At 41.5% G+C, this 17,443-nt stretch overlaps 1 protein-coding gene and 1 long non-coding RNA gene across 2 annotated transcripts in view; one reads left to right on the top strand and one right to left on the bottom strand.

Moving 5' to 3' along the window:
- The window catches only part of DIAPH1 (diaphanous related formin 1), a 270,343-nt gene that overhangs the window by 23,008 nt on the left and 229,892 nt on the right, over positions 1-17,443 (top strand). The gene's annotated exons all lie outside the window — the stretch shown is intronic.
- Positions 6,132-16,954, bottom strand: LOC130267287 (uncharacterized). The gene is made up of 4 exons (XR_008843128.1): positions 16,864-16,954; positions 7,405-7,453; positions 6,524-6,713; positions 6,132-6,253 (listed from the first exon to the last, which is right to left on the bottom strand). It is a non-coding gene; the product is annotated as an uncharacterized LOC130267287 (long non-coding RNA).

Raw genomic sequence — 17,443 nt, 5'->3', positions numbered from 1 at the left:
ATGCAAACTGTTGTAATTACTACACTGTTCACCTGATTTGGATGTAAATACCCTTAAATTAAAGTGTGTGTGTGTGTGTGTGTGTGTGTGTAAATGTGCGGAAATGTCATGTCAGTGGACTTTCCACACACTTGAATAATCCAGCGGGCGCTAGGACCGCTTGTAAAATGTGCTGTCTCATAGAAGGCAATGCATTTCCTAGTAAACCCCCCCCCCCCCCCCCAAAAAAAAAAAATAGACAAGTCTATTCTTTTTGTGGATGCAGGAATCAGGATTTCTGCGGCAGAAACATTTGCTCCAGAAATTCCACCTTGTGAACAGTTCAGAACAATCATTGAAAGAAAATAAAGTGCAACAGCACCTGGAGATCCATTGGTTGTGTGAGGTTGTTGTAACCCTTCTGAGGTGACAGGCGTCTTCGAGAAGGCTAAATGCCAACCTCATAAATTTCTTTTGTTCTGTAATGGATTTCCTAATCTGTTAGATCTGCAGAACATTGCTAATCTTTTCATCTACAGCTAATAGACAGGTTTCCTTTGGATAAATAGGTTATTTCCTGGAATAGTTTTCTTTATTTGCACTCGTGTCCTAGTGAACAGCCCTGACTGGCGTGCTGGAGACACTTGGGGGAACTGATGTTAGGAGGTAGTTTGTCAATGGACATAAGTGACAGGGAGTGTGGGTGCCGAGGAATAGTTGGGTAGAGCAAACAGATATATAGAGGGAGAATTATCCAACTGTTTAGACCGTTTGAGAGAGTCTAAATTTGTCTCTCAGAAAGTCTGTTTAGTTGAGACTTTTATGCAACTTTTTCGTTTTAGAGCTTTTCTCTTCCCAACAACCATAGTGGTCTATAATAAAGCGCACAATGAAGTGGTCGTTAATTTATTAACTGCAACTTTTCCTGAAAATTCGCAAAAAAAGTCTCATTGACGCAAACTAAGGCTGCTTTCACACTACAAAATTACTCCGTATTTTAAAGATCCGTGCGAAGCTCCGTCTGAAAATCAGCTGAAAACGGCGGTTACAAAATCCTATACGGCCGTTAGAAAAATCCCATAGACTATAATGGGATTTTTTTTTTTAATAGCCGTTTTAACCCGTTATTAATAACGGCCGTTATTTTGTGACGGAAGATAGTAACAGGAGAAATAGTGCATCTTAGAGGGGAATTCATCAAGCAGTTTAGATGGTTTTTGTTTTAATCTAAAATTGTCGCACAAAAAGTCTGTCACTTCCCTTGCGACTTTTGCTATAGAGCATATTTGAAAGGGAACTACCGTTTGCAGTGGTTTAGACTACTTTTATGCAGTGGTGATGGATTCATGAAAAGTCGCAAAAAAGTGATTTACACAAACTCACGCCATGTTACATCAGCCCTGGAAAGCAGTCTAAACGGATAGCGTGGGCGGGCAACATTTGATGAATGAAACAACTGCAGAGAATAGATAAGGATGGTAGATTAGGATAGATTAGGATGGTAAATCTTCCCATAGTACAGTATAGTACCCTTATAATTCTTCAACCTTTCTGTTGCAGCAGTTGCTTGGGTCACTGCATTTCTATATGATAAGATAACCGAAACGAGCATAGATACCATGTAAAATGTGCCCCAAAAAAAGTTTCACTTTTGTCAATTTTAATATTTGTGAAAATAGTATGAATACAAAATTATCGCAAGATCCATCTTCAAACTTTTATTTTATGATTTTTTTTGTTCCTCATCACTATTGATAAAATCACTGACAAACTACTGAAAATTTTTAGGATGGATGGTATATTTTTTTTTTTGGTCGTCCTTTTTTTTATTTTTTTGCCCCTATGTGTATTGGTAGCCACCAATTGCATTCCTTGTATATAGTTTATATATTATAGAGGTGCTGGTTCTCCCAGCGTGTTTTGCCTGTTAATAAAGTTATGCTGCTCTTGCTGAGACGTTTTCAGCAGTCTATCGCTTAAGGCGCAATTTAGTGTAGACTTGGAGAACTTGCATCCTTCCACATGTCCATTGGTCAGTGGTTTCCAAGCTGTTGACCTTCAGATGTTGCAAAACCAAAACTTCCAGCTTGCCCGGACAGCCGCTGGCTGTCCGGGCATGCTGGAAGTTTTAGTTCTGCATCATCTGGAGGTCCATCGTTTAGAGACCACAGGTATATAGGTTATAGAGGTGCTGATTCTGTCAGCAGGTCAGGCATGTAGTCTCTTATCTCTTCATTTGTCCGGAACACAATAGTTTAGGCCATCTCGGTCTCTGGGTAAAGTCATTTTTGCTGAGTGCTGCTTTTCACTTTGGTGAATGCCGTGACAGGAATGATGTCTGCCTTGTTAAACAACTTTTGTTATTGCAGAGCTCCAGTGGTCCTCTTGTTGCTTTTAAGTCCCTTGGCCAGTCTCCCACATCTTATCCGCCACAATGGGCCCAGTGCACTGTATCCGCAATTACACCATATTCAGTTTATTCAGTGATGGCATCATCATGATCATTGTTATAATATTACAGTTATACTAATAATAATTCTGCAGCGCTGTACAGAGCTTGTCATGCCTGAAATATGTCACATTCTAAATTCTGTAATTTAACAAAAAAGGAATCTAGGTAACCAATAATGTAGTATTCTTGTACCGTTGCATTCCTTATTCGATCAGTGCTGCCTTGACTTTTGTTAAGTGTACCGTAGGTCACATTTCTATATATTGATCATAGATCGTGAGGCACATCCATTTCCTTTGGGCTTAGAGCCCATGCACATAATTCCCCCATGTGAACATACCCTTTATGTATTTAGGGAGCAGTAAAAGTTAAAAGATAAACCCTATACTTACCTTTTTCTTTCCTCCGCCATGCCTGCTATCTCTGTTGGTCAGATGTAGATCGCTGCTTTACTCTAGGTTCTTGCTGGGCTGAAGGTATACAACGTATACATGCTGTTCAGCCTGAGCTGTACTCCTGGCTGTATAGCCACTGGCACATCTCAGTTCCTTTAGGACCTGGGACAGTATACAGTGGTGGGCTATGAACCATGGTATACTTTACTTGCCGGCAGAGGTAAGTAGTGATGCTGTGCATCACTACTTGCCTCCATAGAGTTTGCCAAAAAAGCACCGATGTTGAACTAACGCAGCGTTTTTTGTTGAGGTTTTTTTTTCTTTCCCTCCTATATACTTCTATGGGTGTGAAAAGCTGAGATTTCTTTTGAAGAATAAAAACCCCTATAATATTAATATGCGCCAATTTTGGGGGAACTGACAGTAATCCCAAAAGCAGGAAAAAAAAGCCAAAGTGGGTTTGGTGTTTCATAATTCCCTGTCTTCTTCCTGCCAACATCTGGCTGCAGTGATTTTTTTTTTTTTCACCGACAAAACACTGTACGGCAGTTGTGCTGTTTTTTGTGCCGCCCCACCTAGCCTAAGGCCTCGTTCCTGAACGCATGTGGCCTAAACCATGCATCCATTTGTTTACCAATGGCCGAATGATCTTGGTGACAATATAGCGTTTCCTTTGTTAAACGCATAGGGGTGTGATTTCGGCTGCATGCATTCACTAGCATGAGGGAACGTGACCTCCGTACCAAAAAGATCATGATATGGTGTCCATCATGTTTCATTAGTGTATTGCATTGATATGCTAGGTCCTCCAGAACTAAAGACCCTCATTGTAACCTCCTCCCTCTTCAGTACCTTACAATTTCTATAAAAAAAAATTCAAAGACAACTGGGCAACTCCATTATTACCCTTTATTATAATTATTTCTTCCATTACTACAAGGAGATCCGATGCAGAAAGAGCTTAGGTCTTGTCCACTTGTACAGGACTTTTGCAGCTTGTGTTACATAGGTTGTCCCTTTCTCTCTTTCTATACCTCACACCCTTATTGCATAAGTGGAATGTGTTTTTTTTTAAATTTATTTATTTATTTATTTTTTTAAATGGACGTGTTTCAACATATCCTGTAAAAGTAAAGTAGCTTTTTTTTTTTTTTTTTTTTTTTTTTTGTAAAGATTCTATGTTCTCAAATTGTCCATTGTAGAAATCCATCAACAGAGAGATTGTTAGAGGATTTTGTATGTGTTACGTTTAGGGTAAAGTTAAAAAATAAAAATAAAAGGGGCGTTTTCCAGTAGGGTAGAAACATAGAAAAAGACAGTGGTCCATCTAGATCTGTCTTTATTTTTGTTTTACTTTTATCTTAGGATAGATATAAAATATTTGGTAACAAACTGGTTAATAATCTGCACGTCTGGTTCAAAGCATGCCAAATTTTTATAGGCCACGGGCCAGATATTACAAAATATTACAGATAGTGAAGAGCCACGTGTCTGAGTGATACGGCTCGCACCCTAGTGTTATCTGCCATTGGCATGGTTTTATCCCTACTAAGTAGGTATTAGCAATGCTGTGATCCCTTTCCTAGTAATAGTATCTTCAGCTGGTGTAGCTGTTTTGCTGCAGATTCTTTTGAAAATGCTGGACAAAATGGCGCAGCATGCAGCGCTGTGTTGTCTAGGATAAGGCTGGACTCAATTACAGGGACCGGACAGGCCCCAATAGAGGCTCCATTGGTAGCCGGCACATATATGATCTGGCACCACTGTTATGCGTTGACTGAGGAGGACTGAAGAGGTAGGGTAAGGTGAAATCCACAATGGATATCTGTACGGATACCAACTTGCATCATAATCCCATTGACTACAGTGGGTGTTCCTCTGCTGCTTTCACACAGCAAAAGTTCAAGGTTTTTGATTCTTTTTAAAGAATTGAATGAATTCAATGTTCCTGTTTGTCAATGGGTCGGTGTGTCCGTGGCATTTCGCTTCATTTACATTAGCAGGAAGATTGTGAATCCACAGAGTAAGGCTGCATTCACACCACGTTTTTGCAATACAGTTCCCGTATACATTTTCAATGTTAAAACCGTATGGAACCTTATTGAAAACGATACGATTTTGTCCGTTTCTTTTTCCAGTACCCAAAACCGTAGCCTACCGCTGCTTTTGTACACACCTTTTGATACAGTTTAGTGCGGTTTTGAGGAATCCGTTTTTCATCAAAAAACGGATACTGGAACTGTATTGCAAAAACTTTGTGTGATTGCAGCCAAATGCAGCAATTAAATTTTAAACGCTGATGTTCCTCAGTGTGAATGTGCCCTTAGCAGTCGAGTGAACCTAGCTTCAGTTTTCTTTAGATTAATTTAGTCCCCCCTTAATAGTGGAACTTTACTATGCAAAATGTGTGAATTATATGAATTATATGCAAATTAATTGGGTTTTTTGCTATTTTGTACACCTACATCAACAGCTTTCCAATGTGTTAAGTGAAGGATTGGTAAAATCTGCCAGTTTCACTAAAGACATGCACCATTTCTTGGTTCATATTATCAGTTTGCAGAAGGAAGGGAACTGTATAGAACAGGTTGCAACAAGTATCTTCATACTGACTTAATGTATTTTGTGATTTTTGATAAATCTCCTCCTGTGTGAAGGTAAATTTTCATATTCACTGTCAAGGCCACTTTCTCTCTTACACTGACTGAGAAATCATTGTACTGAAAATCACTTATCTCACCTCTGTAAATATGGAGCCTTCTGCATTAAAGGACATCTGCAGCGGTACAAACACTTACCCCCTATCTTGAGGATAGGAGATAAGTGTTTGATCGCGGGGGGGTCCGAACGCTGGGGCCCCCGGTGATCTCCTGTACGGGGCCGCTGCTCTCCCATGCAGGGGGCGTACCAGCCGCAGCATGACGTTGCGGCCGGCACGCCTCCTCCATACATCTCTATGGGAGAGGCGGGGAGGCAGCATTCGTGCCTCCCCGCATCCCCCATAGAACTGTATGGGGACGGGGAGGAGACGGGGCGTCACCGTCGACCTCTAGGTCGATGCTACGTCACCATGGGCGCTAATGCCGGCGCCCCGTTAGGGAGATCGAGGGGGGTCCCAGCGGTCAGACCCCCCGCGATCAAACACTTATCCCCTATCCTATGGATAGGGTATAAGTGTAATTCCGCTGCAGTTGTCCTTTAAAATGGTTGTATGCAGAATGGCGTATACAGCCGACAATTGATTTCAGTGGTTTCTATGGCAGAACTGATACCTTAGTTATTTCTACGCGAAGGCCGTTGTGTGTTCTCTATCACTTCATTACGTTTATTATAATAGGGGTATCCCCTTCAGACTAGCTGTTCTGTGTTCTATGTCGACTACTAATGCCAGTGTGTTTCCATTCTTTGTATTTACTTGGCAGAATTTCTGTACAAAAAAATAAAAAATAAAAATTACTGTTTATAGTAACAGTGAAAAATCTCCACACGATGCAGAAATAAATCTGCCAAATTTAAAGGGAACCAAGCATTAGACCTGGACCATATATAATGCTTGGCAATGTGTTATATATGGTAAAATCTTCCCCCCTCACCATCCCGGGAGACATTTTTGTCCCCAGGGATGGTGATGCTATGAAGTATGTAAATTACCCCCCCGGCTCCCGAAGTAATCCCCTGGGCAGGAAGCTATACTTACCAGGTCCCCTTGTAATTGACGGTCCACGTCACAGCCCAGAGGAGTGCCGTCAGACAGGAGAGAGCCCAGAGGAGTGCCGTCAGACAGGAGAGAGCCCAGAGGAGTGCCATCTCCTGTCTGATAGCACTCCTCTGTGCTATCAGACAGGAGAGATCAGAGGAGAGAGCTATGGTTTTATAAGCCAGGATTTCTATAAAAAGGAAATAACATTTTCTTATTAAATGTTTTGCCAAGATTTACAACATATATAAAGTTTTTGTATCAGACAGTGCCCATTTAAACTTTCTTATCCAAGTTTGCACTATTGGCTTGTTTTTGTGTAAGTATGGGAAAAGTAGGGCATTTTCAGTGAATTAAGCCATTACCAGCAAAGCCACCAATCCTGGATATACAACCTGTAAAAAGTTTTTGCCCATTTAAAGATTTTCAAACTAGTCAGGCTGGGTTCACATTGCAAATGGTACCTCCAAGGTGAAAATGTCATCAAAATCTGCTGCCTAAGTATCTATCTGGGCTTGGATCAGCACAAGCTCTTTTCAGTTCATTAACTGGAACGTGGTCAACTAGTGACTACACTCAAGTCCTTTTTCAAGTGTATTTGAGTTTTGGCTTGGGCTGGAAAGTGTCAATTGCAGCACAGATATGCTCGTATAAATGACCCTCATTAGGCAAATCTAGTCTTTCTGTGGACGCCGGATTTCTGCGGCAGATGTTTCCAACGTGTGCACAGTGCAGTGGAATCCCATTGAAAGCAATGGGACTTTGTTGCAGCGGAATATTTGGAGGGAATTCCGTACGGACAATCTGCCATGTGCACATACCTTTACAATAGCCTAAATTCATACTGTCCCAAATTTTTTTTTTTTTTTTTCATTACTTACCTGGATTTTCTACTGTGAATCTTAGTATGGAAATATTGCAGTGTTTCCCCTGTGAAAATCCAACATTTTGCAGTGGGTGAGTGGGTGACACTTATGTTTTATACAGATCAGTAATATTCCTGATGGAGGTCTAAGAAGCATCTACTGTACCTACATATGTCCACATGTCTAAAATTTAATATGGAAGTTTTTTTCTGTTTGATCTGTTGGAAACCTAAAAAGAAAAATTTCTGGCGTGTGTTCGGAGACATTCTCCCTTTAGAAGTTTTGCTTCTAGAGAAGATTCTCTCCATACATATGTAGTCCAGGGGGGAGGTTGTACAGCTGCTATACAGGGGTCCTGTGAGTGAAGAACTAACTTCGGAAATCTTACTTGTGATAAGATTTATTGCTGCTGTTGTTGCTTTCATCTTTTCATAGTTTAGGGTGAATTCATAATCACAAAGGACTAAAGCTCCCAAAGAAAATAATGGAAATGTGTCCAGCAATTATGCCTGTGCTTTTAGTTTGTGGGTTTTCATTGTGGCAGCTGAGGCAGATTGTCCTATAGAGGTAATGGTGCCTGGAGGGAATACTTCCCTCTGTACAATTAGGTCTGTATACACCTTAATATTTCAGGCTGTATTTCAGGTTTATCCTGCTCTTTAGTAAGTTGAAAAAGTTACTTTTAGCTTAAAGGAGTAGTCCAGTGGTGAACAACTTATCCCCTATCCTAAGGATAGGGGATAAGTTGAAGACCGCTGGGGCCCCCCCGAGATCTCCTGTACGGAACCCCGACAGCCCGCGGGAAGGGTGTGTGTCGACCTCCGCACGAGTAACCCTTTAGGGGCGGAGTAACCCTTTAAACCCATATGTACATGCTTGTGGGTTGTTTGAGTGCTATGCAGAGTTAAAATAGTTCTATTCGTGCTATTTAGGGAGTAGTTTGGAGTAGCCATGTTAGTCCAGTGATGCAGATGCAAAATCATTGGAAAAATCATCATCACTTGACTCATACTGCTACTCCAAACGACTGTACTATGGAAGATACCCAATACAGCCACATAAAAAAGCAAATCTTCAGAAAGGTGGACTTCCCAAAGTTTGTCGCTTCAAAACTGTTAGTACAATAAAAAAAAAGTATTACAAGATTCTGCAACATTCTGATTTTTCATCTGCTATTTAGGAACAAAGATCCTGGGAAGAGTTCAAGTTTTGTTAATCCGTTGCCTCCTCCTAGTAACTTTGTTTTGTCAATGAAGTTGGAAAATGTTACAGCAAGAAGGAAATATTTCATTCTTTATAAGAAGTTGAATTTTAATAGGCCTCAGTGCATTTCCCATCCCTTATGCTAAGTTTACATGCCGTTATGCTCTGCCTTTTTTTGTTGTTGTTGCACCAAACGGGCCTAAAGGATCGGACCACAACTGACTCCACCAGGTCCAGATGGATCACATTGACTTGAATGGGGACGTTTGGGAATCTGGTAGTTTACCGGAATTTAGCAAAGAAAAGTGCATGCACTACTTCTTTATTTTTTTTATTTTTTTCCCACTACAACGGACTTTCTAAGCTCCATATAGCAGAGCCCGACTGAAATGTAAAACTAGCTACTGGCCAAGCTTTATTAAGTGTTTTGTAGGTGTTCAGACAGTGCTATTGCATATAGCATTGTTGTATAAAGGTATAAAAAGCTATATAACCTTTGTTAAAAATAACAAAAAATATTATCACTCCAATTGTATGGCAACTCAAAACAAATGACAATTGTTACGGATCTGCATATCTGGTTTGCCTGATTATAAAGTATACCTGTTCTTTTGGATATATATATATATATATATATATATATATATATATATATATAATATTACAGTCAATTACCAAAATTGCTATGTACACAGATGGGCAAAAGCAGTAACCAGCTCTGCTAGACTACATTAATGAACATAATCAACATTGTAACAATAGCATAACAATAATGCAGCATGATCTGGAGACCTTATTATACCACTTCAATGCAAGATGAGAATTGTATAAAAAGTCCACTCCCCTCCAATGTATTTCATCCACATTCGTTATTTAAATAAAAATGCATTTTAATGGTATAGTTTACCTAGTCATATGCTGCCGGTGTCTAATCATGATGGTCCCGCAGCTGGGGACCCCCGCGATCTCCACTGCTGTGTCAGTCATCCGGTGCATGGAGCGAACTCCGTGCTGGCTGACTGGCGACCACAGCCATGACACCCACTCCATTCATGTCTATGGGAGGAGGTGTGACTGTTACGTACTAGGTGTCACGCCCCCTTCCATACACATGTATGGAGGGGGCGTGGTGTGACATCACAAACACACAAGCTCCAAGCTTCCGTGTTCTGGATCCCTCCGCTGGGGACCCCTGCGATCTCCGGGCCGGCAGCGTCGGTGTCCGGAACACGGAAGCTTGGAGCGTCTGTATTTGGGACCCCCATGATTAGACATTTTATCCCCTATCCTTTGGATAGGTGATGGGATGTTTTCTGGCAGAGTACCCCTTTAATTAACTAATTAATTAAATGTATTTATATAAATTATTTAAATAAAACCATTTATTTATTTACTAGCTGAGTACCCTGTGTTGCCCGGTTTTTCCTTCCTAATCCTTGTTGGGGAGGAAAATGAACAAAGGAGGAAGCTTTTGACTTCCGGAAGCTATGTGGGAACATACATTTCACATTGATTTACATGGGACTTTAAAAGAAAACCCCGACCCTCGCAAATGGGGGTTAGTTAAGGGTTAAATTAACTATTCTCTATTTTAAGTGGGCATATATGTAACGTGACCAAGTATTATCGAAATATCTCCAGCCGTTTGGAAGTTATGCAGGAACATATATTTCCCATAGACTTGTATGGGACTTTAAACAAAAACCCCACCACTGGCAAATAGGGGTGAGTAAGGGTTAAATTACCTATCCTATGTTTGTTGTTGACATATAAGTAACATGTGTGCCAAGTTTCATGTTAATATCTTTAGCCGTTTGGACGTGATGCTGGAACATACATACACATACATACACACACACAAACATACACACAGACATTGGGGGAGATTTATTAGAGATGAGCAAATTTACAGTAAATTCGATCCGTCACGAACTTCTCGGCTCGGCAGTTGATGGCTTATCCTACATAAATTAGTTCAGCTTTCAGGTGCTCCCGTGGGCTGGAAAAGGTGGATACAGTCCTAGGACACTCTTTCCTAGGACTGTATCCTCCTTTTCCAGCCCACCGGAGCACCTGAAAGCTGAACTAATTTATGTAGGATAAGCCATCAACTGCCGAGCCGAGAAGTTCGTGACAAATCGAATTTACTGTAAGTTTGCTCATCTCTAAGATTTATCAAAACCAATGCAGAGGAAAAGCTGCAGAGTTGCCCATAGCAACCAATCAGATCGCTTCTTAAATTTTTTACAAGACCTCTGAAAAATGAAAGAAACGATCTGATTGGTTGCTATGGGCAACTGGTAAAACTTTTCCTCTGCACAGGGTTTGATAAATCTCTATCATTGAGTATATAGATAGATATACAGTACAGATGGCTGTTTTATTGCCAGTAGAGACTGTACTGTATGTAGGTAATAGGGGAGAATAGTTTGGAGACATCATGGGATTTCCTGTATGATATACATTAGATATTCTCTCCTCCTCTTTGGATGTCTACTCATACGGATTATGGTGGCTGGTTGGCATGTATAAGTGGTTGAAAAAAAAGTATATATTATCTTATTGGGGACAATCCATCTCCCCAAAATCGCCAAAGGATCCATTGTTTAATAAGTCTTGGCTTTTATATACTTCCTAGTAGGGATCGACCGATATTGATTTTTTTTTTTTAGGGCCGATACCGATAATATGTGAACTTTGAGGCCGATAACCGATATTCCTGTATAAGTAATCGGCTATTAACACCATCCGCCCCCCCCCCCCCCCGGCTCCGCAGAAGCTGCTGTATCGCCATATCAGCAAGGTAATTGCAGATACCGATAATGTCAAAAATCGTGAATATTGGCCGATGATATTGGCCAAAGCAATAATCTGTCAATCCCTACTTCGTAGCTCCTTCCCTCATGTGCATGTTCTTGTGTGTGAGCTTCATGTTTTCTGGATGAGTCCTGAACCCCCTAACCCCACTGGGCTGGCTTCAGTGGGGTACAACCCATGGACCCGCAGCCATCACTTTAATGCAGCCCTGCTACTGGGATGGAATAATAAGATCATTCCCATCATTATACTTGACTCCAGTCCTGAGGCTTTGGCTGGCAGCTACTGCCACTTTATGGGCGCACTGGTTGCCAGGAGGGTCTGGCAACTGCAGAGCAGTGGCGCACAGAAGCAAATATGGCAGCTAGGAGCCACAGCCTTTAACTATATGTCAGCGATCACAAAGGGGGCCTACAACAGATATGAGGACAAGACATTGTGGGCCTACAACAACATGGGGGACAACTATCATAGAGGGCCTACAACAATTTAGGGACAAGTACAGTGGGGGGCCTACAGCTATATCGGGGTCAACTATCGCAAAAAGTACCCTCAACAAGTAAAGGGGAATTCTTTGGCAGAAAAATAATTCCTTACTTAAAGCACCAATGAGAGTCTGACTCACTTTTTATTTTGTGGTACTAAAAGAAATAATGAAATTAAGATGAGCCAGGTGAGGGTCCCAGGCCTTAACTGTGTAATGCGCCCCAAAATTTCTGATGGCAGCCTTGACGCCCCCACCCTCCGTACACACACGCATACTTAATGTGACCAAGCTTGTGTGTGCTCTAAATGGAAAGATGAGGAGAAGCTGCTTCCAGACACCTGGCAGTAACTTATCTCCCCTGACTCTTCTCGGAGTTGGAAGGTCTCCATACACTTTCGATGTTCCTGCTGAAATTGGCATCTTTATCCAACTTTTAATTCATCTTATACAGTTTAGTCACCTGTAGCATCCGCTTATCTCCCCTGAGGACTGAAGGATCGGAGCTTTGTCTGTGATTGGCTGAGAGGACTGTACCTCCCGCTTGTCCTTGAGGATGCAGGCTGGAAAACGGGCTGTGTTGCCCATATAACACAGTTATGGTGCTGTTTTAAGTTCCCCAGAGCAGTGTAAGCAATTACATCTGAGCTTTGGTAGATGAGCTGTCTTTTGGAACAGTACCCCAGTGAACAGTCGGCATATGTCAGTTTTTTATACCGTGTAAGAATATTTGGCTTCTAGCACTCTTTCAATGCATTGTACAAGCATTTTGTGTTTTTCTTGCTACTGAAAGAAGTGCCGGCTACATTTCCTGTGTACATATTACTGCCATATGAGGAATTCAGATATGATATCAAGAGGGCCGGTTTGCAGCTTTCTTAACACTTATCTCGTGTTGTGGTATTTTCTGTCCTAATTTGTATTTAGAGCATGGAGGACAAACAGTAGCTCCATTTATTGATGCACTTGATTTAGATCTCTGAATGTCAAGCGAGCCGTGTTGTCTCTATTACAAATTTGTTGGTAATCAGAGAATTAGACATTGGCTGACACACAAATCCTTGGGTGAGGGAAAAATGCTGAGAGGTGCATTAGCTGGTGACATTTGGCTGCTTTTCGCCTGACTCATTGAATCGCGCTCTACTGCGCAAAAAGATTGGCACAAGTAACAGTTCTCGGTTTTAGTTCACACCCGAGATAAGCACCTGTGATTTCTATTTTTATGATTACTACTACTACTATTATAAATTAAAATATCTAATTTTCATTAATTTTATCTAATCTAAAACAATGTGTGTGTGTGGGTATATATATGTATATGTGTGTGTGTGTGTGTATATATGTATGTGTGTATATATATATATATATATATATATATATATATATATATATATAATATATTATGTGTGTGTGTCTTTTTTATTTTATTTGTTTTTTTTTTTAGGGCCGATACGATAATCTGTGACCTTTCAAGCCGATAACTTATACCAGAATCGGCTATTTCCTTAGAGGCATCTTAGGCCTCTTTCACACTAAACATTCTTCCATTTTTAAAGATCTGTTATATGTTTCGTTATGAAAACCCTGAAAATCGTCCGTTTAACGGCTGATACAAAATCCCATTATAGTCTATGGGATTTTTACATTATCAGTTTTAACTCGTTATAGCCTGTTGTTAATAACTGACGTTAATTTGTGAAGGTAATGGAAGAAATAGTGCATGTTAAATGGCCGATTTTCAGGGTATTCATAACGGAACATATAACTGTTCTTTAAAAACGAAATGTATAGTGTGAAATGGGCCTTACATAGTGAAAATGATCCATAATATATACACAGAAGTCAAGTGTTGATTGGTGAACACCTCCCACAAGTGGGTAGTTACATCGTGACATCATAAAGTGCATAAAATAGTGCAATCAAGAGAATACAAAAGTATTTAGTCAGCCACCAATTGTTCTCCCACTTTAAAAAGAGGAGAGGTCTGTAATATTCATCATAGGTTTACTTCAACCATGAGAGACATAATAAGAGAAAAAAAATCCATAAAATCACATTGTCTGATTTTTTTTTTAAATTTATTTGCAAATTATGGTGGAAAATAAGTATTTGGTCTATAACAAAAGTTCATCTCAATACTTTGTAATATACCCTTTGTTGGCAATAACAAGGATTTCACACACTATTGCTGGTATTTTGGCCCATTCCTCCATGCAGATCTCCTCTAGAGCAGTGATGTTTTGGGGCTGTCGCTGGGCAACACGCACTTTCAACTCCCTCCAAAGTTTTTCTATGGGGTTAAGATCTGGAGACTGGCTAGGCCACTCCAGGACCTTGAAATGCTTCTTACGAAGCCACTCCTTCGTTGCCCGGGCGGTGTATTTGGGATCATTGTCATGCTGAAAGATGAGCCACGTTTCATCTTCAATGTCCTTGCTGATGGAAGGAGGTTTTCACTCAAAATCTTTCGATACATGGCCCCATTAATTTTTTTTTCCTTTACACGGATCAGTCATCCTGGTCCCTTTGCTGAAGATCAGCCCCAAAGCATGATGTTTCCACCTACCATTCTTCCCAGTAGGTATGTGGTAAAAACTCAACTCGTCAACACGACGAGTTGAGTTTTTACCACAAAGTTCTATTTTGGTTTTATCTGACCATATGAAATTCTCCCAATACTTTTCTGCATCATCCAAATGCGCTCTGGCAAATATTTGATGGGCCCGGACATGTACTGGCTTAAAGGGGTACTCCCACCCTAGACATCTTATCCCCTATCCAAAAGATAGGGGATAAGATGTCTGATCGTGGGAGTCCCGCCACTGGGGACCCCCCTGCATTATTGCATGCGGCACCCACCTGTTTTTCCACCGAACCGCTGGAGGGTCTGAGTCGCGACTACGGGAACGGAAGTACGTGACATCAGGACTCCGCCCCGTTCCCGTAGTCGCGACTCCAGCGGTTCCGGTGGATAAACAGGTGGGTGCCGCATGCAATAATGCGGGGGTCCCCAGCGGCGGGACCCCCGCGATCAGACCTCTTATCCCCATATCCTTTGGATAGGGGATAAGATGTCTAGGGTGGGAGTACCCCTTTAAGCAACGGGATACGTCTGGCACTGCATGATTTGAGTCCCCAGTGGCATAGTGTGTTACTGATGGTAGCCTTTGTTACTTTGGTCCCAGCTCTCTGCAGGTCATTCATTAGGTCCCCCGTGTGGTTCTGGGATTTTTGCTCACCGTTCTTGTGATCATTTTGACACCACGGGGGTGAGATCTTGTGTGGAGCCCCAGATTGAAGGAGATTATCAGTGGCCTTGTAGGTCTTCCATTTTCTAATAATTGCTCCCACAGTTTCTTCACACAAAGCTGCTGGCCTATTGCAGATTCAGTCTTTCCAGCCTAGTGCAGGTCTAAAATTTTGTTTCTGGTGTCCTTCAACAGCTCTTTGGTCTTGGCCATATAGTGGAGTTTGGAGTGTGAGTGTTTGAACTTGTTATCAGTTTAAAAGACCCCTGTCCACAACCTCAAACAGGTGTCATTAATACAGGTAACGAGTGGAGGAAAGAGGAGACTCTTAAAGAAGTTACATGTCTGTGAGAGCCAGACAATGTGATTTTTTTTTTATGTTTTTTTTTTTCTTCTCATTATGTCTCTTAGTTGAGGTATACCTATGATGAAAATGACATGCCTCGCCTCTTTTTAAATGGGAGAACTTGCACAATTGGTGACTGACTAAATATTTTTTTGCCCAACTGTACAGATAGTCTCAAGTGTTACAATTCGCAGTGCAACAATACACACAATACATTCGTTACAGTAAAAAATACATTTGAAGAACAAGTTCATTCTTAAATAAGTACATACTGATGAATAGGGGGTGTTACCTCCATCCCGGATGGGCAGACATTCACTGCAACATGCCGTCCTTCACACTGTTTGTAAATAAATCCGGTGCGCAGGATCGGAAGGGCACAAATCACGTGATGCAGGATGTCACACAACAAGATGATCACGGGCGCAACTGTGCTCTGTGGTTATCAAAGCGCAGGGCGTCCATGTCATTTGTGGGAATTGTCATCTGGCTTTCGTTGAGCATTGGAAATTGGGGGACCAATAGTCAGGTCCTTTGAGGAACCCACCACAGTGCCGCTTTCTACATTTTGTTTGTGTGTGTATGTAAAATATATATATTAGTGTGTATAAATTATAATTTTTTTTTTTTTTTTTTTTTAACAAAAATAAGTAGATGACTTATACAGATAAAGCAAGTCCTTACATATAGGTCAGAAAGATTTGCTGGGAGCTGTAAATCACTGTCTATGTGGATGTCAGGAGCGTCTTCAGGCTCCTGTACAGTACACGCAATGTCCAAAAAAGTAAAATGGAGCCGCCCTTACTTGGTGACTAGGAGCAGCTGATGCTGGCACAGGTAAATAGTAGTACAGAGCATGTAGTACCTCCCTGTACTGTAGGGAGGCGCTACCAGACAGGAATTCAGTACATACGTTTCAGGAATACAGGGGTCTTACCAGTGAAATGCCCATTCTGATTGGTCAGTTCTTCCAGCCATTGACACGTTTCACAGATCTGGACTGTCTGTAGTATTGTATGTTGAGTCTGGTTTCAAGTTCCAATGGTCCAGAAAAGACCATTGTATGTTGTGGCAGTTGTAAGTTGAGGGATCACTGTATTATCATTATTATTTATTAATATATATTCTGCATATGTTAAAATATTATATATAATATATATCTATCTCTATCTCGTATTTATCGGCGTATAATATGCACTTTTAAAACCTAAATTTAGGGCAAAAATCCTGCCTGCATGTTATATCCTGATAAATGTTCTGGTCACTGATTTAAAGTGGCCGCAGCGCTGGCTGCTTGTTAAAGATCAGCAGCCTGGCCGAGGCTGCTCCTGCGTCCTGGACACCTCCTGATTTTAATATTTTTCCTATTTCCTTACCTGGCAGGCTCAGGTTATGCTGCGGGTCTTGTAGGCTGTGTGGATAATATGACAAGTGATGTCACCTGCTGGCTCCTCTGCATGGCGTCAGACGTCACTCCTCATTTCCTGCAGCTGGTGCGAGTGACTGTTATAAAGTGGCGCTGTTGCCACTCTTACCAGCGGTGGCTACAGAGAATGAGGAGTGACGTCGCTGACGCTGTGCAGAGGTGCCCGCAGGGGACGTCACTCGTCATACTATCCACACAGCCCACAAGACCCGCTGCATTACCTGAGCCTGCCAGAGTGCAGCCAGGTAAAGAAATAGGAAAAATAGAAAAAGCAGGGTGATGGGGGGGGGGAGACCTATGAGTAGTGGAGGATTATGAGCAGGGGGGTAAATAGTGAGTAGGGGGGAATGATGAGCAGGGGGAATTGCAGGGGAAAAGAAGCACACAGGGGATTAGAGGGGGGTGTTAAATGTGGCACAGGGCGTGATGAAAGGGGAGGAACGATGTGACACGGGGAAGGGGGTGGAGCAAACAAAGGAGCAGGGGGAATCAAAGTGGGGGGGGGGGATGAGGCATATAGTTCAGGGCTT

The sequence above is a fragment of the Hyla sarda genome, chromosome 4, assembly GCF_029499605.1.
Source record: "Hyla sarda isolate aHylSar1 chromosome 4, aHylSar1.hap1, whole genome shotgun sequence".
Classification (NCBI taxonomy): Eukaryota; Metazoa; Chordata; class Amphibia; order Anura; family Hylidae; genus Hyla; species Hyla sarda.
Note: the sequence above shows the minus strand (reverse complement) of the source record. Positions and strands in the feature narration are given on the sequence as shown.